Genomic DNA, 25,708 nt, shown 5'->3' on the forward strand with positions numbered 1-25,708 from the left:
TCCATCCATAGGACTGGAAATCATAGTGCCCCCATAACCACTTAAAGGAAGGAGAGAACAGTGCTCACTTTCCAGACTCTCAACGGTGCAGGAACAAGAAAGCAGAGCTGTCTGCAAGGAGAATTCCAATTCTGGTGGGGAGCAGACTGCCTGATACACTCCTGTCCTCACCACCCCCACCCAGGAAGGAAGCGGAAACATGAAACACCAGAAAATCACTTTCAAAAGCTTTCATGCACTGTTCTAGAGACATGTGAAAGCAGATGCAAGATGTGAGAAGAGAAATACATGAGCATTAGAAAGATTCGGCTCTGCAGAAAAAGACTCAAAAGAGCATTAGATATAGAAATAAATGATAATGATGAAATAAGAATGAGAGAAATAAACACAGCAGTGTCTTTGTAAAAATATCAATCAAAAGGAAAGAGTACAGAAACAGGCCAAGGAAATGAAGAAAAAAATAATTGATGGAAAAGTGTGAAATAGTGAAGACAAAGAAGACAAAATATAGATCTTTAGGGGCTTTGGGGGATATAAACAAAGCGAGATAAAGAAGCATATCCTAAAAAAATATAATGCATGAAAAAATAGAGGTTTAAAAATATGTAAGGAAAAGTGCTGTAGTCCCAAGTAAACCAAGTTAGAATAGCTAATCTGAAAACATTCTAGAAAAACTGCTGAAAGATTACTAAATGTTAGACAGTTTGAGGTATTTGGGCCAATTATTTGCTTTTCAGACATTTCATCAGCGATGCATCATTCCATAAGTACAAGGAAACATGTGAAAGAGACTCCAGGAAGCAACCGTGAGTCAAAGATGTTCAGCAAAAGGGACCCTTGTGCTGTCCATGTGTCAGAAGATTATTTACCTGGGTGTTTTGTTTGTTTATTTTTTGTGGTGACACTCAGGGGTTACTCCTGGCTATGTGCTCACAAATCACTCCTGGCTTGAGTGACCATATAGGGATTGAACCCAGGTCCTTCCTGGGTCAGCCGCAAGCAAGTGCAGAGAAGGGACCAGTTGGAACTGGTCATTCTGAAAAAGAATTGGGTGCTGAAAGGGGTTTAAGCAATATGCATAGTACCCCTTCATTAACAACAGTGCGAACCACAGTATCAAAAGTGGGGAAAAGAGAGAGAGAGAGAGAGAGAGAGAGAGAGAGAGAGAGAGAGAGAGAGAGAGAGAGAGAGAAGGCAGGCAGGGGGAAGGAGGGAGGACAATCGGGACATTGGTGGCTGGAAATGTGGCACTGGTGAAGGGTGTTGGACATTATATAATAGAAACTCAATGATGAAAAATTTTGTAACCATGGTTATTAAATAAATTAATTTTTTAAATTCATAATGCATTCACTTGAACTCAGAGGGTAAAATCCTTAGACTGAAGGGCTACAAAGGGACAGAGACAAGGACCCTTCCTGTCACACATAGACCAAATGTCTGCAACCTTACATCAGTAGGTCAGCACAAAATCTGCACACTGTGTAGACCCACAGTTCTAACCAAAGTGAACAGCCCATAAGTGACTTCCAATCTACCTACACTTGCATATCAGCACTGCCCATGAATTAATGGTTGAAGACCAGTGACTTGGAAATCTCTGGGTCCAAAGACCAAGGGTTGAGTATGGAAGGGAGATTGGATATGTGGCCTAGCAGCCTGATGTGAAGGGACCTGGAATGGCGTGTTCCACACCAAAGATTCACCAGAGCATCTCTGTGTCTGCCCAAGTGGTCTCGACCCCAAATCCTCAGCAACATCAGGTTCACTGCCACCTTCAAACGCATCCCTCCCCCACTGTTCTACATCTAGTTGACTGTGGACCCAACTGTTCTCCTTTCTCAGAATGTTTTGCCCCACTGAGCACCCCTTAACCAAGCATGCACAGACACCTTCAGCCTGTGTCTATGATGAGAGCACATCACTCTCCAAACCAGTCAGGATTTCTCCCAGCACCCAAACACTCCATTTCACTACACAAGTTTTCTGGTTGCCTGTGGCATCCCAAACTAGACGCTGACGTCTGAGGCTTAAAATACTGATCATTTTCCACCCACAAGCAAAATAGCCTCCCCTTCCAGCGCGTGCCACTGAGGGCATATTTAGAACTGCCACTTAAGTGTGTCTGTGCCTAATGAGGGACCGCGCACACTCCCTGCATCTCTGATGTGAAAAGCATGTTCCCTGTAACCCCCGCCCAAACCATGCAGACTCCAGACTGTAGGAGAACCTCTGTGGAAAAGGTCTTGGTGCCCCAACGCCAAAGGGGGAGAACCATGCCAGCACATACACTTGATTTTGAAGCCCCAGGACTCTAAGAATGTGTTGGAATTAACCCCTGAGCTCCAAGATAAAGTGTGTGTGGAGACACATCATATTGTAAAGCTTTTGAGAACAGTGGCAAAACAGGCTGTTTTTTAATAAAAGCAACTGCCCAGATCCCACCTCTTGATGCCAGGGATGCTGGTGGTTCAGGAGGTTAATCAATGATCTCTCTCCTCGTTCTTCTCTCTCTCTCCTCTTCTCTCCTCTTCTCTCCTGTCCTCTCCTCTCTTCTATTCCATTCTATCCTTATTTCTCCTCCTTTTCTCTTTTTTCTTCCCTCCTCTTTTCTCTCTCCCTCTCTCCCTCTCTTCATCTCTCTCTCTCTCTCTCTCTCACACACACACACACACACACACACACACACACACACACACTGAACAGAGTCAAGACCAATAACCTCATCCTAAAATGAGACTGCCCCTTCAAATGCTAAGGCAGTAAAGCTCTTACTCTGCAATGCTGGAGGAGAAATACAGCATCTATTTGCTAAGCTTGCACAAGGCAGTTTGGAAGGAAGTACATTTAGAATCCTAACCAGAGAGAAGTCCTGGGGCCATCCCACACCCCTGTTTCTGAGCAGAAAGTAAGCCCCAAGAGGCTTCAAAGCCATGACTCCTGTGCTCTGATTCTTATCCTTTGATAAGAATTTGTGAGGTTAAAGAGCAAAGTGCCAGAGTTGTGGGGGGTAGGGGAAGCATCAAGCACCACCTCTGGTGCATCTCTGCTCACTTTCCAGGAAGGCACAAGGCACAGTAGTGGCACTCCATAGGCAACAACCTAGATTGTCATAGTTTGTATTTTTCATATTGGGGGAATAAAGAAGCCTGCAGGAATGACTGGGGAGATGAACAAATAAAATATTCTGCGGCAGATGAACAAATAAAATATTGTCAAGTCCATGAAAGAAAGAGAACTGAACTCCCAACTGGAATCATCTTCTTTGTTCAGAACAACTTACTTTCCTATTTTTCCCCAACACACGCATGGTCACTTGAATCCTGTCACGTGTTCTGTTTGAAGTTCTGTCAAGTTACAAACAGAATTTGCCTTTATCTTCTCAAGATCTGGAAAGTTCTCACTGGAGAAAGGTGTAAGCATGAGCACTGAAGATTTTCTTTCTGCCTCTCTGGGCTTCTTGGAATGCATTGTTCCAGTTGAGATGTAAACCAGCATTTGGCACATTAACTCAACACCAAATGTCAGTGGTCTTCAGCTCTGCTTCAAATCTCTCTTATTTTTCCCACCCATGCCCCTCTGATATGTCAAGATTGCTTCTTTCTTTTGTGTTTTGTACTTACAATAGGTTTGATGTATTTCCATTATGCATATTTTGGTTAAACTTGTTTGTTGTATAAAAAACTTATGAAATGTGATATCATCTAAGTTATTTAAACTAACTTTGTAGTGTGGTGACATTTTTCACATTGACCATGCATGTTTTATTGGTATTTCTCCATCTCTTTTCTAAACATATGACCAGCCACTCCCTCTAATTCTTTCTTTTCTCCTTTTACTCTTCTCCTTCCTCCTGTCCCTGCAAACACACGTTGACTAACTTCCTCGGTAGCAGCCCACCAGCATGTAGATCAGTTTCCCTCTCATTTTTTCCTAATTTTCCTCTGGTATAAATTCCTTTTTTATTTTTTTTTCATGTTTAGGAAGAACGTAGATCATTAGATTTAAGTTTAATTTCCCATTACATTTTCATTTTAATTATTTCATGTTTAATAATGCTATTTCCAGTGCTTGCTTTAGCAGCACATATACTAAAATTGGAACAATACAGAGATATACATGGCCCCTGCGCAAGGATGACACACAAATTCGTGAAGCATTCCATATTTTTATTTTATTAAAAAAATAATGATATTTCCATCTGGAACAGATGAGGCACAAAACCTCACCCCCCCTTTGTGAAGAATAGATACCCTCTGCCACTCCTTCTAGAATATAATCCCTCTGGTTACGACCCCAAACACTAGAGAGCCAGGTCTTAACCAGTAAGGGTTCTGCAAAATAATCAATCACACTCAGAGAAAGAAAAGACTTTAAAAATTCCCCATGTTACCCTAACTCCAATCCTCAGACCACACTCCAAGGAGCCCCACAAAGAAGCTCCAGGAACGAAAAAAGAAGCAACCCTCTTCCATCCTCGCCTTTTATCTATGGAAAAATTTTCAACCTAGGAGTTGGGATCATCTGGTTTCACTACTGATCAGAGGTGCTGCATTCATAGAAAAATGTCCAATGAGAAACCATGTGGGAGTTAATTGACATGGAGACAAACCTCGTAATCCCACACCACCCACATCTGTTCAGAAACAGAGACTTATGATGGACAACTGGTCAACCAGATGTTGCCACCTTCATGTTGATACTTATGTGAGTAATGTAAATAAAAGGACAATGAATGATACAGACTCAAGGTGACCACTGAGGAGCCACAGTAACTTGCAATCTCAGAAGATTTGAGCCAGAGTATAGAGGTGATGTTGGGGCATGAATGAAACTCAGCACCTGGGGCATTATCATTCAGGGTATCAGGAGTTCCTGTCACACTTATGCTACAGTGGGGCAAATAAGAGCAAATATTCATGAGTTCCACTAGGAGCGAGAGAGAAAATGTTGCAGATGAATAACAAGATAGAAAGGATTTTCATAGAGAAGAAAGAAAAAAATATTTCCTGTGATACTTTTTCAAACAGATCTTTTACCCCAACAGGGTCTCCTCTGTCACAAACTGAAACTGCATTCACATCACCACACGGAGCCATGACTTCTGAATTTCAATTGTTGTTCTTTGTTATAGATATTAGGTTTTGGTGTTCCCAGCAACTGCCAAGTCATGGCATCTGTTTATTTTGTTTGAGGTAGTGATCCCAATTTCAAACGGGATGCTTCCCTGCTGTTTATGCACTGCCATAAGCCATCCATCCAAAGGAATTGATCAAAATCACTATTATTTATCACTTATTGTCAAGTACTCCATCACTCACTGCACTGAACGATGGACTGCAGATGAATAATTCAAACTCTGCTACCCACATTTTGCATAGCTCCTCGCTAACTACAGTTTGATTTCCTCTTGTTCAAAACCAGACGGTAGCAGTGCTCACCTCCGCAACTCTGTACTCTCAGGCGTGTCTCAAGAATCCCTTGGGTATGAGAGATGACACACAAAATGGTCTACTGGGAGAAGTAAAGAATTAAAATTGGGGCTCAGAATACATTCTGGGATACAAATAAATGAGAGAGGGTGAGATAAAAAGGTATCTAGCAGGGGCTGTAACAACAGCACAATGGGGAAGGCATTTGCCTCCCAGGTGGTCCACATGGGTTAGATCCCCGGCATCCCAGAGGGTCCCCCAAGCACTACCGGGAGTAAATCCTAAGTATTAATCCAGGAATAACCCTGATGTGGTATGCCAGATGTGGTCATAGTTTAATAATAATAATAATAATAATAATTGCAAAAAACAATCTTTGTATGACTTTTCATATGACTTTTTCCTTTCAGTGGCAGAAAGTCATATTTGTTAAAAGAAGTGCAACTCTGGTTCAAGAGTATAACTCCCCACCCTGCTTTTAAGCTTTGAGCATGGCTCACCCTAGAAAATGTACCCTAGAAACACAGCAGGCTCACCCTGCCCATGTGATCTGGAGTCTGTGAGGAACAGGAACAGGTTTTGGCTAAAAATTTCCTTCTGTGCTTAGAACCTGGACTTGTCTTATGTAGGCAATCCTGGGAAAGAGTTAAAAAAGAAAGCAATGTCCCGGAACTCAGATACTTCAGGACACTTTTCTGCCCTGAAAGGCAGTTTCAGACAGAGCAAACCTAGAAAACCCATCCCCTCCATTGGAAGGCTGCCATTCCACACTGTTTAGATTAGAAAAGCCTTTGATACTCTCTTCAGGCAGAAAATAAACACACTTTGGGAAGAAAATAGGTGAAATTATAAGGCAGTGAAGGCAGGGATCACAGTTGTTTGATATGAGGATGATATCTATACATATTATCCATACATGATGCAGGATCTCTTTGGAGACACAACACTAGACCCCTGTGAAGAGTCTGGGGGGGGGGATAGCAGAAAAGTCTAGAAAGATGGGAGCTCAGGAGGCATGATCTAAACTGTGGGGCTGTTAGGGATGGGGCAGATACCCCCAAACTATGCTCACCTACAATGGAGATTCGCTCAAGGGAAGGCAGTGGGCAATAGGGGGGTCACATGAGCTTTTGCTCATGGGTCAGATTCATGAGTGTGAACCCCACTTCCCCCTGGAATGCTGGTGATCCCCCACCCCCATTACACCAAGTCACACAATGCTGCTTTGGAACTGTCTCAGTGAAGATCAAAAAAGAAAACCTTTGGGGGTGGGGGGTTTCCCCCATGGAAAGAAGTCAGGTTCCAATATCTTGGTATTTCTCTTTGTAAACCACTACAGAGGGTGCCTGGCACCTTAAAGTGGCCTGTTTCCTCTGACCGAGACCTCATCTGTACCCTGCAGACTCTTCATAGGCTGATAATTCTTTCTCTCTTGACTCTCAGCCGTGGCCTGAAGTCTCTGAGTTCCAGGACATTGCTTTTTTTATAACTCTCTCCCAGGATTGGCAACATAAGACAAGTCCAGGTTCTAAGCACAGAAGGAAATTTGAACCAAAACCTGATTACTCTTTCTTTTGTAAGTGGAGGCTGAGAAGACATTTGACAGTGTTCAGAGCTATCTGAGCTCAGGGATTACTCCTGGCATACTCATGAGACCCTCTGAAGTGCCGGGTATTGAACCCAGGTCAGCCGCATGCATGGCCAGCACCTTCTCTGCTGTGCTACCGCTCCAGTCCCTCTAACTGTTCTAAGGCGATACTGACCATGACTGTTTTCCAAACGGGGAGAGATGTTATAGGTCTGAAGGTGCTGCTGCTCAGAAACACAGGGGCAGACTGTCCTGGAAGTGAACACAAGTAGGAAGGTCATAACCACCACAGGGTCATCTGCAAATTCAAAAGCACCATGAAATGGCAAACACCCAGACACGGGACCTCTGACCTACCCTCGGCAGGAACTCGACAATGGGTTGAATGTCAAGACTCAGCCCTGTTCTCACATGGACTGACTTCTGGTACTGCTGAGAAAAGTATGTGTGAACTTCTGTCTGTCTGGGTAACATAAGAGCAGCCTATATTTCCTACCTCCTGAATGGCATAGGACTGCTGGCTCCAGAAGAAACAGCCTGTCTGAGCAGGTCTCTCTCCATTGATTCTTGCAGAGAAATCCAAAAGCATTGACTATGCAGGAAGGTGCCTCCACTCTCGCCATTTAAAGCCCATCCCTTTGTTAAGTGGTTATTTAGAAACCGCAAGGGCTTTGTGCTCCATGTTTTTAAATAAGTAAATAAATAAGTAAATAAAAGTAAATAAGTAAATAAAAGTAGTAATGTTTCGAGCAATCTGAACATACTCTGATTCATCTGAGCTGCTGAGGTCAGTGTTTCTAGGTCTCTGGTGAGAGGAAACAGAAAAGGCCATGTTTTCTATAATTACTGAGCCACCACTTCTCCTTTTTTATTTTTATTGTGAACAAAGTGAATTATGAGTATTTCACAGTAATATTTAAGGTACATAGAGTGCCAGTGAATCAGGGGCATTCCCACCACCAATATTGTCCTCCCTTCACCACTGTTCCCAGCAAGCATCCTATATCTCCCTCTTTGCCCCCTGGACTGCTAGTGTAACTGGTTCCCTCTGTGTATAGCTTGTTGTAGATTGGGTAGCGATTCTCTTGTCTTTGACTTTGGGTTTGGTATTTAAGTCTGATCATTTTTTATTTCTACTCAATGATCATATGACTGTTTGGTTCTGGTACCATCCATCCCCCCACCCCACCCCCGATTTATGAGGCAGAACAAGATTATTCAAGTTATGTGGTTCTGTTTGAAAAAAAGGAAAAGAGAAAAGAGAAGAAAAACAAAATTAAAAAAAAGAAAACTAGGAGGAGTCTGTCTAGAGGTTATATATATCAGTTCAAAAAAAGAAAGGGAAAAAAGAAGAAAAACATAACTAAACAAATACACAAATAAACAAAAAAAACTATAGCTAACTACAAAAAAGCACAACAGTAACAAAGAACCAAAAACCAAATAACAATGAGAACGAAAAATAAAGAAGAAAGAGGGCTGGTGTGGCAAGGTGTTGTGCTTTTTTTTTTTCCATAGGCACAGTAAGTATTGGGGAAATTAGAATGGGAATACTCCATTGGCCTAAGAGATACAGGGTTTCTCTGCCCTTGAAGCATACTGCTATGGGAACAATTATGGGCTCTATACATTCTCATTTTCACACCCCAAGCTCATTTTATGGTACTCAGTTGTGGATGATAACATCATGCTTCTGTGGCTAGAGATCTTAGTATTTGCGCAGGTCATAGGACAAAGGCTAGGATAGTCTTTCTTTATGATTCTAGAAGTTCTGTTCCATCACTGTTGTTGCAATCAGTCTTCTGTAATCAGTGGTCTTGGTTTTTGCTCAGATCCTAGGACAAAGCCTAGGATGGAGTCTTTCATTATGGTTCCAGAAGTTCTGCTCAGTCACAGTTAAAATCAGACCTCTAAAATTACAGACCTTGGTTTTTGTACAAATCCTAGGCTGAAGCCTAGGCTAGGATCTTTTTTATTGGTCCCAAAATAGGTTCTGCCCAGTCATGTTTGTCAAAGTCAGTCTTCTGTAGTTAGTGATCTTGGTTTTTGCACAAATCAAAGGACGACATGTCTTCTGATTTCATCTTACCATTAGGGGTTGAGATAAGATAACCTGCTCTTAAGATCTTGAGACCTTTTCCTCATTGTCAGGATGTCATATCAAAACAGGCACATGTTGGTGCCAGAGCAGTATTAGGAATTTCCTAAGGGAAATTTGGCTTCTGGTGCTGTTGCAGGGAACTGTGTCAGTTCTATATCTGGGTTCTAGGCCTCTGAAACAGTCAACGGCTCACCACAGATTTATGTTACAGTTTCCACTCATTGAATACATTTTTGCAAATTACCTTTTCCTTTCTTTTTGTTCTCTTCTTTTTCTTCCCTTTCTCTTTACTTCTCTCCTTTCTCCCTCTTCTTTATCAACTTAATCTATTTTAAGTAAAACTCACACTGTTAATTTCTCTTTAGGAAAGGAACCCCATTAAATAAGATGTGTTGGACGTTACTACAGAGTGTATCCATCTCTTATAGTCCCCCCTACCACATTGCTTAGTACTCTAGATGAGAAAACTATGCTTATCCTAAAATGCTACACTATCTAACCCTGAAACCTTCATTTAGCAAAGTTGACCCACATCAGTGATGAAGTTCCTAGAAATTGTAAAACCTTCCAACTCTGATACACTGGCCCAATTTTGTTTTAACTTATTTGTACTATGTTTACTTAGTTTTCTTTTCTCTCCTATCTTATCCTTTGTTTTTCCCTTTCTCTCCTAATCTATATCTTAGCTAATTATTTTTTTCTTTTTTTTTTATCTTTATTTAAACACCGTGATTACAAACATGATTATAGTTGTATGATTACAGTCATGTAAAGAGCACCCCCCTTCACCGGTGCAACATTCCCACCACCAATTTCCCAGATCTCCTTCCTCCCCACCCCCAATTATTTTTTTCTTTTTTTTTTTTTTTTTTTTTTTTGGTTTTTGGGCCACACCCAGTAACGCTCAGGGGTTACTCCTGGCTATGCGCTCAGAAGTCGCTCCTGGCTTGGGGGGCCATATGGGACGCCGGGGGATCGAACCGCGGTCCGTCTCCTAGGCTAGCGCAGGTAAGGCAGGCACCTTACCTCCAGCGCCACCGCCCGGCCCCCAATTATTTTTTTCTTAACTAAATTACTTAAGAGCTCAGACCCATTCCATGAAGGTCAAGCCTCCAACAACGACTTACAATAGATCACTAATGTCTATCTATACGTGGGCATGAGTTTGTAGACAGTGAACTCCTCTCTGATTGCCAAACCGAAAATGTAAACAATCCATGCCTAAAATGTATATAGCCCCTCTTATATATTATTCCTCCTCCCCATCCTTCAGAAATCTTTCTATACTTTCATTCTCCAATCTTGATTCAATAGTCCTCCTTATTTAAACTTCTTTATTCTCAGTTCTTAACTCATTAGGTACTGAGACTGACGTCCTGCCCCCAATAAGCCACCACCAACTCCCAAAGCAAAAGGACACCCACTCAACCACACGTCTCGTGCCCCAGCAAGAAACTACAACCAACACTCCTGCTGATCCATGCTTTGTGGCCCTTCTTCTCACACACACCCCCTAAGTTGATTGCTACAGGACTCAGCTCCAGAAGGATTCTCAGCTCAAGGACACTACCTAATCCCATACTGCTGCAAATCATTTCTGAAACTCAACAAGACCACTTCTCCTTTGAGACACTGAAATTTTGTTCTCTAAAGATGGATGCTGTGTCAGAAAACCATCAGTCTTGTACTTTCACTGTGCACCACAATTCTGAATATTTAAAGTGGTTTATTTTGAACACTGGTTTGAGTCTAGGCATGAGCATATTTGGGTAGAAGACTGTGGCTTTTACTAAATCACTTGTTGATCAACTTATTCACTTACCACAATCTTCTCTTATCTTCTAATTATTTATTTACCACCTACCTTCTGCTCACTCTCATATCTGCCTTTCTTTGCTATCCAAGCATTGATGTTTGCACAGCCATTATCTTTTTAACTTTTTTAGTTCTTTCATTTACTGTGTTTTATATTACTTCACAGAAAACTTTTTATATTTCTTTATTTGCACCTATATATTGGTATCACATCTACCATATCACTATGTCAAGCTCTTTGTGTTTTATCAATTAAAAAACTGTATGCAAATTACCTTACTGAGATATCTGTATATAACACTCATGTTCATGTCTTAACACATACATAATCTCTTGTGGTTTTTTTCTTACAAGAATAAGAATTTGAGAGACAGAGAAAGAGTGTTGAGGGTAAATGTTTGCTTTGCATGTGCCTGGCCTGAGCTCAATCCCCTGCACCATAGATGGTTCCCTGAGTACATGAGGAGTAATCCCTGAGCTTAGAGTCAGAAGATATCCCTAAGCACTTCAAGGTATGTCCTCCAAAGAACAACAACAAAAAAAGTATTTGGTTCTCCTAGTAAATCATTCTGTTCTAAGAGTTCAAGAGTCCTCAATGACATCCAAGTCTCTGACTCTCATGGCACTTCCAAATCTCAGTCACTCTTGTTTCTTCCCTGAAACCTGTGTTTCTGTCTTGTTACACATGCATAAAAATGTATTTTGTGGCCATGTTGAACCTCTCATGATGTGTGTGGGCATCATTTCTCATCATAGTCTCATTGTTCCAGAAAGAGAACTTTCTCAGGCAAATGAAGTTCTTGTCTAGATCTGAAGTGCAGAAGGATAGGGAGTTTTGGACACATGCAGGGTCATAGCTGACCAGGTGACCATTGCCCAGGCAGGGAACAGGAGAACAGAAGAACTTCCTCCTGGAAGTCTAAGATCCTCGCTGCACACAGAAATCAGAGTGGGTCTGAGACCGGGGCACAGAGAACAGAAACAGACTGAGGCCACCAGCACTTCAACATGGGAGACAACAAAGACAAGCCCAGTGTTCATCCAGGCCTAGCCTGAGAAAGCATAAAACATCCCTAGAGGGGCCTGGGCGGTGGCACTAAAGGTAAGGTGCCTGCCTTGCCTACGCTAGCCTTGGACGGACCGCGGTTCGATCCCCCGGTGTCCCATATGGTCTCCCAAGCCAGGAGCAACTTCTGAGCACATAGCCAGGAGTAACCCCTGAGCATTACCGGATGTGGCCCAAAAATCAAAAAAAAAAAAAAAAAAAAAAAACATCCCTAGAGATTCACATGGCAGAGAGATGCGAGTTGGGGGATCCAGGTTTGAGAGGAAGGGATGAAAGGAGCCTGGGAGGAGTGAGGAAATCTCCCCCCAGTGTCCAACGGAATACATACACCTCAAGGCTTGGGACAGAGCTCAATTGGAAAAGCATCTGCTCCCATGAGTCAGAACCAGGGTTCCATCCCTTGCAGCTAAAAAAGGAAAGTATCATTATCATCATCATCATCTTGAAGCAAAGCAACAAGTCTGAGAGCTTCACAACTGAGCTTCAGCAAGACTAACCAAGCTGCCTAACTGACCTAGGCAGGTCAATCTCCAGGATGAAGATTCTGTGTCTTCTTGGAATCTTAGAGGACAGATTATCCTCCCTCTGGACTAACTCAGCAGCCAACACATCCAACCATATAAACTGTCCAGCTCCATCTCTCCTGTAGTGCATAGCCACATATATGGCCACATGGCATCTTCTGCAAATTTCACAGTACTGACAGCCCAATAGGAGGACAGCAAATCTGATGAGAAAGTGCAGAAGCTCTGGGACTCCCCAGAGACAACGTAGAACAAAGTCTGATATGAGACCCCAGAAGAGAAACGTGGAAAACACAAGTCACCAAACAGAAATATCAGCCAAGCTAGAACACTCAAGAGCACAAGCACCTGCTAGAGGATGTCTGTGGGGAGAACTTGCAGAGAAAAATTGGACTCTGGATCCTAGTGAAGGGGCTCCCAGATCAATAAGTGAAAACAAGAACCAGAGGTTTAACCAGCTCCCACCAGGACAGTAAATCCTTAGTGACTTTAATAACACCATTGTTGAGATGGAACAATGATTCTAAATTGACTTTACTTGATGTATTTTCTGATCATTTCATTTTCCATTTTTATAACAAATACTATTAATTATAAGAATTTGTACCTGCAAGGGGAGATGGGAAACTAGAAATACAATATTGGTGAAGGGAAGGTCATATTGGTGATGGAATTGGTGATGAGCCATTGAGAACCTGAAACAACTGTATTATGAACAACCTTGTCAATTACAGTATTATAATTTTTTTTAAAAAAGAAGAGGAAAACAAAAGAAAGTACCAAGAGATAAAATGAGTTTAAAAGGCACAATCAAGTGGTCCCAACCTTGGAAGGAACCTCCATTAACACCCCATTTTTATTTGACTTTGTTATTACCCTTTCTTTTGTTGCTGTGGAAGCATAGACTCATACATATGTGGTCGTTCACTGGAGTTCAAGTGCTTTAATGTGGTGCCAACTTAGGTGGCAGAGAGAAAGAGCACACACAACTGACTGTAGAACCACAGTATCACAACTGATACATAGAGGTGCCATGGATCCAATGTGTAGCCTTGTGCATGCAAAGTGAGTGCTCTACCATGAACTCATCTCTAGGCCCCATCAGAAAGCTTCATCCTCAGAACAAAAAGAAAATGAACCCAAGAGGTAACAGCTAAACTTGAAAGAAATGTAAAGTAAACTTTGCAGAGCAAAAAGACTAGAGAGATAAAAGCAAAGGGTTAAAATGCTTGCTCTGCATGCAGCAAACCAGATACTTCTCTCCGGCACCCCAGCTGGTCCACTGACTCATCCTTGAGCTCAGATCCAGGAGTAACCCCTGGGCGTCATCAGGTATGGTCCACAAACAAAAATATAAGCAAAATAACTAAATTTAAAGAGCAATTTTCCCAATTCATAAAGGGCAAACAGAGAAAGCATAAGGAGATAGCATGTTTTAGAGAAACAAACACTAAGAATTTTGAGGAATTTGGAAGAAATATAAGTCAAGAGAATACAATAAAATCAAAGAGACCTCACAGAGTTTTTTCTTAAGTGAAACAATGTAACACATTGTGTAGAAATTTAATCCAATAAACTGATTTAAATGCTAAAGATCACCAAAAAAGTTGTAAATTGAACCTGCCAGGTATCTGGGATACTGACTGAGAACTGGATTAATCCAAAACATCACCTAGATATATCAATGTCAAGAGACTTTCACTAAGCCTACAGGAAAAGTCACTAAATCATAAAGAAAAGAAAATCAAGTTGGCATATGACTTATTGAAGTCTATGCAGAAAGAAAGACACCAGGAAAGCAACCTTCTCAGTAAATTCAATGAAAGGGTTAGCGAGTATTCCATCCAGCATGGCATTATCTTTTAAGTGGGACCTTTAGCCACCTAGGAGCAGTAGCATCTCTGTTAGGAGGACATGGAATTCCAGGGTCTTCCCAGGAGCAGGAGCTCAGTAAAAAACTTTGACAACCATGACCCACAGAGGAAGTTCGTGGTTCCACAAAAGGAGGAGCATGAGCATGGAAGGAAAGAACAGGACAAAGAAGAAGTCTAAGCATTGAAGTCCTGGCTGGCTCCCAGACATGGCAGTGAGGCCCACTCACAGTGGACAGTGGGTAGCAGATATTAGGGGCAGGACAGCACAATGCTGCTGATCCAACAACCAGGCCAGAATGCTCAGAGTCTCTGGGACTCCCCAGAGACAACATAGAACAAAGTCTGATATGAGACCCCAGAAGAGAAACGTGGAAAACACAAGTCACCAAACAGAAATATCAGCCAAGCTAGAACACTCAAGAGCACAAGCACCTGCTAGAGGATGTCTGTGGGGAGAACTTGCAGAGAAAAATTGGACTCTGGATCCTAGTGAAGGGACTCCCTGAAAACCAGGTCAGAAATGCTGGATCTTAAGCACATATTTTGACCAGAGCAAACAGTGGTCATGAATGTGGTGGCCCCTTGCATGGTCTAGAGAGCCAAGGTCACCTCAGGGACAGTAAGGTGACACAAGGTGTAAAATAAAAATGAGTTGTGAGATCAACACAGGCACCATGCTTCTAAACCTCATACAGCTGGGTCTGAAGAAGCAGGGTAGCAGTAAAGAATTAATAAGCCATGCCAGTATGGAGAGAGTAATGGAGTCAGTGGCTTCTTGTGGCTTCTGCCACAAGTGTCTGCCAGAACCAAAATCAAGAACTCCTTTTTTTTCTTTTTATTCTTTTTAAATTTTTTTATTTTGAGTTATTTTTTATTGTGAGTTACAAGTCTTTCACAGTTGTATTTCAGGCATTTAGTGATAGTGAATTAGGGCCATTCCCATGACCAGTGTTGACATCCCTCCACCATAACTCCCCACATGTATCCCATATTTCCACCCCGAGCCCCCAGGACTAACAGTGTAACAGGTTCATTTTGTGTTTAGCTTGTTATAGTTTGGACGTCTTGATTCTATTGTTGTTGACTTTGGCTCGGGTATTTAGATCTAATTTTTTCACTCAATTCTCCTGAGACCACTTGGCCCCTGGACCCCATCCACTTTCCACTTTTATTCTTTTCTCAATTTGTAGGAAGACATAGAAATATGAGGCATAACAAAGGAGCATCTTAGGCAGAACACCTTTTTCTCTATTAAACCAACACCCATACACTGGGTAAAGGAACTTTACATATCAAAAAAGTGATTTACAGAGAAGGGAAGATGGAGGAAACACCTTTGTTTTGGGTTAATAGCCGGGTGTCATTTTTTACAATAAGGCAGGTTTAAAAAGCCAAGGTCCAATCTTTAAGTGAAGAGAAAAAAGGATATTTGGTGAAGAGACCCAGATTCACTACACAGTTGTGAAATGGGATGCACTCCTCTATCATACAGAAACCTCTAGCTCCTGGCAGACAGAGCTCTGGAGGGAAGGACAGACGGGATGAGACACAGAGACATGAGATTGAGACAAATATGAGACATGGACGAGATATGGCTGAGACATGGATAAGACCATGAATGAGACCATGGATGAGACCATGATGAGACACGATAATCATGGATGAGACCATAGATGAGACACGGAAGAGACATGGATATAACATGAATGAGACCATGGATGAAACCTTGGATGAGACCATGATGTTAATGATCCATTGATGTTGATGGATGAAACGTGGATGAGACTCAGTGACCCTGAGTGCTGTGCACTGGGCAGAGCTCAGGACCCCCTACCCACAGCTCCCCATTTCTCTGCTCCTGGCCCCCCACTCCACTGAGCAGTTCTCCCTGAATCCTCTTTCTGGCTCCCTACCCTGCTCAGGTCTCCAGCCCTCCTTGGCCGAAGCCTCCTGCAACAGTTGCCCCAGAGCTGTGTCCATTTCGGTCCTACCAGCTGCCCTTCATATCTGCACCCACAGAGGGGCCATGTTCTCTCTGCAGGAGTACAGGTAGCCTTCAACCCAAGAACACAGAGCAGCCTCCCAACATGCACCCTACCCTCTCCCTACAGCAGCAGCTCCAGATCTAGGTGCCCAGACCTGAGAGGGTCCAGCCCAGCCCGGCACAGCTCAGAGCCTGGTAGGGCTCAAGGGGGCGGGCAAGACCCGTGGGTTCTAGAGAGGAGCAGAAGAGCTTTTTACATTGGGAGAAGGACGGGGCCTCCCATTTAAAAGGACCCCTGGGGGTGTGGAGCTGGCAGTCACATGCATTTATTCATTTTATATTTCACAGAGAAATGGATTTTTCTGAAGAGCCATTTTAGTTGTGAGTCTCAGCCACTACTGCCACCTGAATGATGCATTCTGAAGGTATGATTAAACAGGGCCATGGACAGTGCGGTGAGCTGCAGAGAGAGGCCCCCATGGCCCAGGGGCTCTGCACCCAGCTGGGCAGCCCAGACCCTGCAGGGTGAAACTGCAAGGCCATATACAGGCATCTGACACTGTCACAAGCGTCACATCTCCCGGGGTGGAAGACAGAATGGGGGGAGTGAGTGTGCTGGAACAAGCAAAACACCTAACAGTGTTCTAGGGCCTGTGGCAGAGTCTAGGCTGAGTCGTCCAGAGACCAAACGGTCAGCTTCGGCAGCTTCTGCAGTTCCTACAGAGGGGTGTGTGTCTGGCTTTGGAAACTTGGGGGGATGCAGTAAAGGCCCCATTCAGCCTGGGCACTCCACACAATAATCTCACTCTTCTGACCTCACTAGGATGGGCACATGCTTTTTCATTGTTTGTTTGGGGTTAAAACACGGCAGTGCTCAGGGGTTACTCTTGGCTCTGTGCTCAGAATTTACTCCTAGCAGGTTCAGAAGACGCTATGGGCTGCTGGGAATCAAACCCAGCTCAGCTGCATGCAAGGCAAATGCCCTCCCACTGTGTTATCACACCAGCCCCTGGGGTGGACGCTTGGGAAGTTGGGGCAGGGACTCAGGAACAGAATAAATTGTCACCCCAAAGAGGCCCCATGGGCTGGGTGGCTGGAAATCAAGGAGATTCTGTTACAACCTTCCAGGAAACCACGGCTCACCAATCTGCCTGCCCCAAACACCCCCAGAACTACTCTGTCCCCCCAACGCTGGCAGCCAGCATGCTGCCTGAATTCAATCTGCACCCCAGAGTGAGGTCTACGCTTAGCCCTCTACACCTCACTCTGTGTTGGTCCATGACCATCAACAGGCAAAGCCGTGCAAACATAGACAGGAGTTCCAGACCAGGGTGGGTCTGATGTCAGGGTGTAAACCCATTCAGGGAGGGGAGATGAGTTTCCAGGCTCTTCTAAACTGTTCACTGTACTTGGGGTACAGTCCCAGTCTCCCAGTGATAAATCTCCCCACCACATTGAGGGACGACTTCTGGAGAAACAAATCATGTCCCGTGTTTACCTCCAAACCAACTGATGTTAATTTGGGGTGCAGAGTTACTTGATGTAACATCTGAAATTTCCTGGTTCTGTGGGTACAGTGACTCCATCACAAAGGCTACAGGTGAGAACAGGCTATGGAGCACCCAGAACACTCTTTTGGAACGGGGGCCCCATTCCAGCTATGAGCCACTTCCTTCCCTTTCTTCCGGTTTCCTTTTGCTCTTTCTCTTTTTCTTTTTTCTGCCTGGCCTCATTCCTTCATCCTTCCTTCCTTATGTCTCAGGTCTCTCTTTGGGGATGACTCAGGGGCTAGTCATGGGTGTGTGTTCAAGAGTGACTACTGGCATTGCTCAGGGATCCCCATGCAATGGGATAGACATATGGGAGACCAGCACCCACCCCACCCCATATGGAGAGGCTCTCTGGCCATTGCTGCTAATGTCTGTCCCCCCTGGCTAACATCCCTGTATCTACATTTATTCTAAGAATCCAGTAGGATATTCCTGGTTTTTGGGTTTTTTTTTTTTTTTTGAGGATAAAAACCTTTTCTCTTTCATTGTCACAGAATGCTTTCATGAGTAATATACTGAGCATGCTAATATTTTCAAGCTAACATCTATACTGTTTCTTGATATGATTAGTAAAACAAGCAGGTATTACACATAGAGCATTTCTGTGGGAGGTTTTGGCAGATTGCATATCTCAACTTGCAGGGAATCAATATCTAGAGTGGAATTACCGGATCGCTGGGTAGTTGTCTAACTTTATTGGAATAATCGATACTGAAATTTTGTATTGTGTTTATGGAATGTAAAACCATGCCCAACGAATGAGCCTTCTCCAGTTCTATAGCCTATCAGAGCTTCCTGGGTGTTTTTGCTCTCCCCATTTTCATAATTAGAAAAGTGCATCACATTGTACATTCCACTACTCCCTAATTCATTCCCTAATGAAGAATGGTGTTGAGTAACTTCTTTCTTCTCAGTCACATTTCTTCTTCTTTTTTTTTATTTTTATTTTGATCACAGTGGATTACAAATCTTTCACAGTAATATTTCAGGTTCATAGTGACATTGAATCAGGGTCATTCCCACCACCAATGTTGTCCTCCCTCCACCCCTATTCCCAGCATGCACCCCATATCCCCCTCCTTTGCCCCCTGGGCTTCTAGTATAAGTGGTCTCTTCTGTGTCTAGCTTGTTGTAGATTGGGTATCAATTCTATTGTCATTGGCTTTGGATTTGGTGTTTAAGTCTGATCATTTTTTTTATTTCTTCTCGATGTTCATACAACTGTCTGGTCATGGCACCCTCCATTATTTCTCCCTCAATTTGTGAGGTAGAACAAGATGGGTCAACTTATGTGGTTCTGTTAGAAGGAAAGAAAAAGGGGGGGCAAAAATTAAACAAGGGGGGAAAAAGGAGTCCTTCTAGAGGCTATAAATATTAATTTAAGAGAAGAAAGGGGGCCGGAGAGATAGCACAGTGGTAAGGTGTTTGCATTGCATGCAGAAGGATGGTGGTTCAAATCCCGGCATCCCATATGGCCCCCCGAGCCTGCCAGGAGCAATTTCTGAGCATAGAGCCAGGAATAACCCCTGAGCGCTGCCAGGTGTGATGAGAGAGAAAGAGAGAGAGAGAGAGAGAGAGAGAGAGAGAGAGAGAGAGAGAGAGAGAGAGGAAGAAAAACATAACAATACAAAAAAAAAAAACAAACAACAACAAAAAACCAAAAAGCACCACCTCAATAAGCACCAAAGCAATAAAGACAACAACCAAACAATAACCACGTTCCCAGATAAAAACAAAACAAAGCACGAACAAACAAAACAAAAAATAGTGACATTTTTAAATGCTTGCAGACTTTGACAATATTTAGATTTGTTTGTCATTGAATTTGAAAAAGGTTTCTTCATTTCTGCAGAGAAATCTTTGTGGTTGAACTTTCCCTCACACAATATCTCCCAGACTTAATTTTCTTCTCTCTCTCTCTCTCTCTCTCTCTCTCTCCTCCTCTCTCTCTCTCTCTCTCTCTCTCTCTCTCTCTCTCTCTCCTCCTCTCTCCCTCTCCTCTCTCCTCTTTCTCTCTCTCTCACTTTCTCTCTCTCTCTCTTTCTCACTCTCTCTCTCTCCTCTCCTCTCTCTCTCTCTCTCTCTCTCTCTCTCTCTCTCTCTCCTCTCTCCTTCTCTCTTTCTATCTCTCTCTAAGTCACTGTCACGTCATTCTGAACTAGTCCAGGACTTTTATTTACTTTTTGCTTATTTAAGACTCCTCTATGCTTGGACTGAAGAGATAGCTCCAAAGTATGAGTGTATTCTTTTTCATGCTTCAGGCCAAGTTCAAGGCCAAGTAACTCCAGGAGTGACTCCAAGAAAATAGTAGAGAGCAGAGATCCAGAAGCAGCCTTTCAGCTTTGTTGGGTGTAGCATTTCCACATATCCCCTCCACCTTCACCCCTAACTACTATATGCTACATGATCCAGGGAGGTAACTCATGGGCTGAGGACATGCTTTCCATACCATGAGGATAAATTTTATCTTTTGCACTGCAAGAGCAGCCTGTGCATTGTTTAGAGCAACTCCTGAGAATACAGAGTCTGGAGGAGAACCTTCCCCCAGCACCAAGACATGTGGTCCCCAAACCCAACTCAAACAAAAGAAATTTCAATTCTGCTACTCTAGAAGCTCAGGAGTCATTAGTATATGATTAGAAGGGCACCAGATACTTAATCACCAGAGATGCTTTATGCATTTAGATATTTTAAAAGAAATTTTTTGGCCACACCCTATAGTATTAGAGTATACTCCTGGCTTTCCACTCAGAAATCAGTTCTAGCAGAGCTCAAAGAACCATATGGGATGCTGGGGATCAAACCTGGGTTAATTACTTGCAAGGCAACGCCCTCTGGACTTGCTATCTCTCTAGTCTCTGGATACTTGTATTATTTTAACCAGATTATAAATGAAGATATTGTAATTTTTAAAAAGTTAGATTAAAATGGTTTCACAACTCTCATTCCCACTTACTCCATTTTCCCTAATAAATTACTTCTACTTATTATTGAGGGTTCTTCTGGATATAGCTTATGAGTATATATTTTACCTAATGTTAATTTAGTATACATATTACTATGCACTCTTTTGGTTGACTTGAGACTATGTATGTAAGTATGCATGTATATTCGTTGGTTTTGGGTCACGCCCTATGGCTTTTGGGTTACTACTGGCTCTGCACTCAGAAATCACTCCTGGCAGGCTCCCGGACCATAAGGGATGCAGGGTATCAAACCAGAGTCAATCACATGCAAGGAAATGCCCTACTTGCTGGTTTTCCAAGGTCTTGTGTAATGTAGACTTATATTTATCAATGTGTCAGTTACATACTGAAAAGTTTTCAGATTTCTGAGTGTTAGCCTTTCCTGTATGCTTCTTAAGCAAGTCATTTATTAGCAATTCTAAAATGTTTGGCAACAAGACAGTTAACCAAGTGTTCTAGAATATTTAATTGCAACAAAATATTAGGAAAATAGTGATGCCGGGCCCTAGATTTCTCGTGTAATAAAAAAATAACTTGGGGCAGTTGAGTGGGTAAGGCTTTTGCCTTCCACGTGGTTGAATTGGATTTAATTCCCTTTATTCCATACGGTCTCAGAGCCAGGAGTGATTCTTTAGTGCAGAGCCAGGAGTAACCTCTTAACACCACAGAGTGTGACTGCCACCACAAAATGCACACCAAAAAAAAAAAAAAACACTTTATTTTTGTTTATTTATTATTATTATTTATTTAGTTTTATTTTTATAATGTATTTATTTAAACACCGTGATCACAAACATGATTGTAGATTGGTTTCAGTCATACAAAGAACACTCCCCTTCACCATTGCAACACTCCCACCACCAATACCCACTATCTCCCTCCTCACCACCACTCCACCCCCCCCCCCCCCCCCCGCCTGTATTCGAGTCAGGCATTCTATTTCTCCTACTCATTAACGTTGTCATGGTGTAGTTGTTAGTGTAGTTATTTTTCTAAGTGTACTCACCAATCTTTTTTTGGTAACCTTTATATCATGAGCCGGTCCTCCCAGCCCTCATCTCTGGGGATTATAACAATAATGTCTTTTATTTCTCTTAATCAGTGAGATCATTCTGTATCTCTCTCTTTTCCTCTGGCATATTTCACTCAGCATAACAGTTTCCATGTATAGGAAAATTTCATGACTTCATCTCTCCTGACAGCTGCATAATATTCCATTGTGTATATGTACCACAGTTTCTTTAGCCATTCATTTGTTGAAGGGCATCTTGGTTGTTTCCAGAGGCTGGCTATTGTAAATGGCTCTACAATGAATATAGGTGGGAGGAAGGGAATTTTTGTATTGCTTTTTTGTGTTCCTAGATTATATCTCTAGGCACTTAATTATTTTCTTTTTTTTGTTTGTTTGTTTGTTTTTTTGTTTGGGGGCCACACCCGGCGGTGCTCAGGGATTACTCCTGGCTGTCTGCTCAGAAATAGCTCCTGGCAGGCACGGGGGACCATATGGGACACCGGGATTTGAACCAACCACCTTTGGTCCTGGATCGGCTGCTTGCAAGGCAAACACTGCTGTGCTATCTCTCCGGGCCCTTAATTATTTTCTTAACAGTGAGTCCTGATGAGGATGAGTTTCAAATATTCTCCTAACATCATGTTTCCTTCTCTTTCTCATACTTAATTGCTTTCCCTCTAAAATCTAAGGGATCCCTCTTTACATTGATAATTCTCCAATTTGTGGTGGCTTAGAGTTCAAAAGTTCTTGTTTCTACAGTAAGATTAACAACAAAAGTGAGCTAATAGGGCCAGAGCAATAGGGGTAGGTGGTACAGTGGGTAGGGTGTTTGCCTTGCATGCAGCTGACCTGGGTTCTATCCTCAGCATCTTATATGGTCCCCCAAGCCTGCCAAAAATAATTTCTGAGCACAGAGCCAGGAGTAATTCCTGAGCACCACTGGATGTGGCCCACAAACAAACAAACAAAAAGCTGTCTGAGTGTTTGTATGAGGCTGGAATCAAGTTGAGCCATTTGCCCTGTGAGTAGCTGATTTTCCTGGGAATGTTGCCAAACTGACTAACACGCCACCTCTCCATTAAACTGCTTTTCCATCATTTTCCTTTCCTCCTTTTTTAGGATGCATGCCACAGTGCTGGGCACGCCATGGGTCAGGGAAGGGAGCACTAAAATCATGGTAGAAAGTGGTCATTCTGGAGGAAAATTAGGTGCTAACTAGATGTTGAAAGGAGGCAAAGTGAAATGCACAAAAAGTAAAAATGAAAGAAAAAAAAAGCATAGAGGTAGGCTGGAGAGCAGGAAGGACACTGGGGTCACTGGTAGAGAGACATACACTGGTGGAGAAAGACTGTATACCTAAAACTCAATCATGAACACTCTTTAACTTTGCAATTCACATTGATTCAATAATTTAAAAGAAGAAAAGAAGATTTTGTGCTGTTGAAACTTATTCTGAGAGTTTTAGTGTCTAAGACCACATTGGACATAGAGCTGTACTTGGCATTTAAAAAATTCACCTGTTCATGCATTGAAAACAACAAACACCACAGGACATGGAGAGACAGAGATGGCTGGGTCAGGATCACTGACCCTGGTCTTCCATTTAGGGTGAGGGAAAAGAAGAAATTCACCCAGGCTGCAGAAAGATGGAGGCCAGAAGGAAGTCCCAGGGCAGCCGAAATGACCTGTCATCTGAGGCAGGTTCAGCATCCTTGTGTAGCTCCAGCAGACCACACACAGGCCTTTGGAATGGAAAGCCCCCCTCCCCACGAAAGGGAGAAAATATTATTTCTGAAAAAGATGAATCGTCGCTCAGAAGCAGTGACTTTCTGCTGTAAATGATAATAGGTGCCTACGGCTCTCCTTTCCCGGTGACTGCCTTCAAACAAACAATATTCTCAGGATGGGTTGGCAAAGCAACAGCTGCCTACCTAGGCTGGGGATAATCTGAAGGCACAGCCTTCCCATCCCCTCCCCAGGCCTGCAGAGCCACCATGGAAGGCAGCTGAAAATATTGATTTACCTTCCTTTCATGATTTTGTAATTTGGTTTGCTTATTTCTGTTTTGTTTCCCAATAAGGGAGAGAGGGAGGATTTGAGAGCTAAGAAGAAGAAGTAGAAAGGGGAATTCTGGGGACAAATAAAGACTGAAAAGGAGAGAAAACCAGGGGTCAGAGATGGTGATATGAAGCACAGGGAAAGCTCTTGTGTTGGGACAGAGGGAGGCGTGGCTTGTGGCAGCAATTAGAGACCTGGTGGCTGACTATGGCCCCATCACACAGCACCCTGGTGTGAAGTCGGTGCCAGGGTCCCCCAGAAACACACTTGCCACATTCTGGCCAAAAGGAAACACAGCAGGGCTGGGCAGGAAGAGCTGGAGGTGGCACTGCAAAGTGCTCAAAGAGCTGCTCCTTTAAGGAGCAACCTGTAAGCCCCACTCTCCCACCCTCCTCGCCCAATATACCTGCTTGGTTTTCCTTCTCTCTGCCAGATTCATTTCTTGCGATTCTCCCTCTGCTGTCCCTGTATCAGAGCCTGCACAGAAAAAACTCAATGAGCCCCCAAATCAGGGAGAAAATTCTTCAGGTGGTCCCCCAGCCTGTGGGAGGCCAGTACAGTGTTATTTGGGGGTATGGGAAGAGGTAGATATTCCCTGAGATCACCCCAACAGTTGAGTGCGCCCATAGCCGTGAAAGAGCACTTGATCCTCTCCACTGGTGCTCCCGGCCATGCTGGCAGTGGGACGGTTCCACCATGGGTGAACAGGTGCCCAGTGTCTGCTTGTGGCCTGTGTGGAGAAGCAGGAGGGACCTCACGCAGACACAAGAGGAGGCCCTTGGCAATGGTTCAGAGAGCCTCGCTCAGGGAAGCTGCCGAGATCATGAAAAGTCATTTTGCCCAACTCTAAAGGGCACAGAACAAACTGTGAAGGACTGCAGCACGTCTGAGTCCACCTGCTGCTGGCTGCAGCACCCGGTTCAGCTGAGAGTCCTGAGAGTGAGAGAGGGTATGGAGCAGGCATCATCTGGAGGCAGTGGACTCCGGCCATGTACCAACCAGCATTCCAGAGGCTTCCAGCATCAAGGAGGGAGTCAGAGAGGCCCTGCATTAGAGGAAGAAGATCAGGACAGCAAGAATAAACCCATCAGCACCTGCATAGAGTCTGTGCTCTCTGTCCCAGCCCAGAAATGGGTGATGGCTGAGTTTGGTTTCAGCCATAGATGGGCAGGAGAGAAGGTCCACAGAGCCTGTGCTGCCCCACGATACCCCCTTGGGAGCAGCTTAGGTCCTTCCAAGGGGAGGGACAGGAGAGTATGGGGGTGGGGTCATGCCTGGACCCTGCAAAGAAAGGTTTCACCTGTCTACACCACATTCCATCCCCAGAGTTCCCAGAGAGCCTGCCTTGGCATGTGCCGGTGAGATGTCCAAGGGGTATTCCCTGGATGGTTGAAGGCAGGTCCTTGCAGAGTCATCCTTAAGGGTTGCAGGGACTGAGTCAAGAGCAGTGAGCATGCCTGAGCTTGTGAGTGTGCAAGTGTGTGGAATGGTAAGAGTTCATGAGTGTTGTGTGTGTGACTAAGTGTGAGTGCATGAGAGAGATTGTGAGGGTCTGACAGAGTGGGAAAGGGGGACTACGTGTGATTGTGCATGAGTGGAAGTGTGGCTGTGACTGTATGAGTGTGAACAGTGTGGGTGCATATCAGTGTGAGCATGCATGTGCCTGAGTCTAGGCTCTAAGCTGAGAGCTTATATGTGCGTGTGCAAGGATGTGAATGGCTGCTGTATGAAGAGACCA

The 25,708-nt window shown here is 43.5% G+C and overlaps 1 protein-coding gene and 1 non-coding gene across 2 annotated transcripts in view; both read left to right on the forward strand.

The window, feature by feature from the left end:
• Positions 1–25,708, forward strand: part of AGPAT5 (1-acylglycerol-3-phosphate O-acyltransferase 5) — a 660,206-nt gene that overhangs the window by 363,874 nt on the left and 270,624 nt on the right. The window lies entirely within an intron of this gene.
• Positions 4,068–4,171, forward strand: LOC125995402 (U6 spliceosomal RNA). The gene has a single exon (XR_007490937.1). It is a non-coding gene; the product is annotated as a U6 spliceosomal RNA (small nuclear RNA).

This window comes from Suncus etruscus, chromosome 17 (assembly GCF_024139225.1).
Source record: "Suncus etruscus isolate mSunEtr1 chromosome 17, mSunEtr1.pri.cur, whole genome shotgun sequence".
In the NCBI taxonomy this organism is placed as follows: domain Eukaryota; kingdom Metazoa; phylum Chordata; class Mammalia; order Eulipotyphla; family Soricidae; genus Suncus; species Suncus etruscus.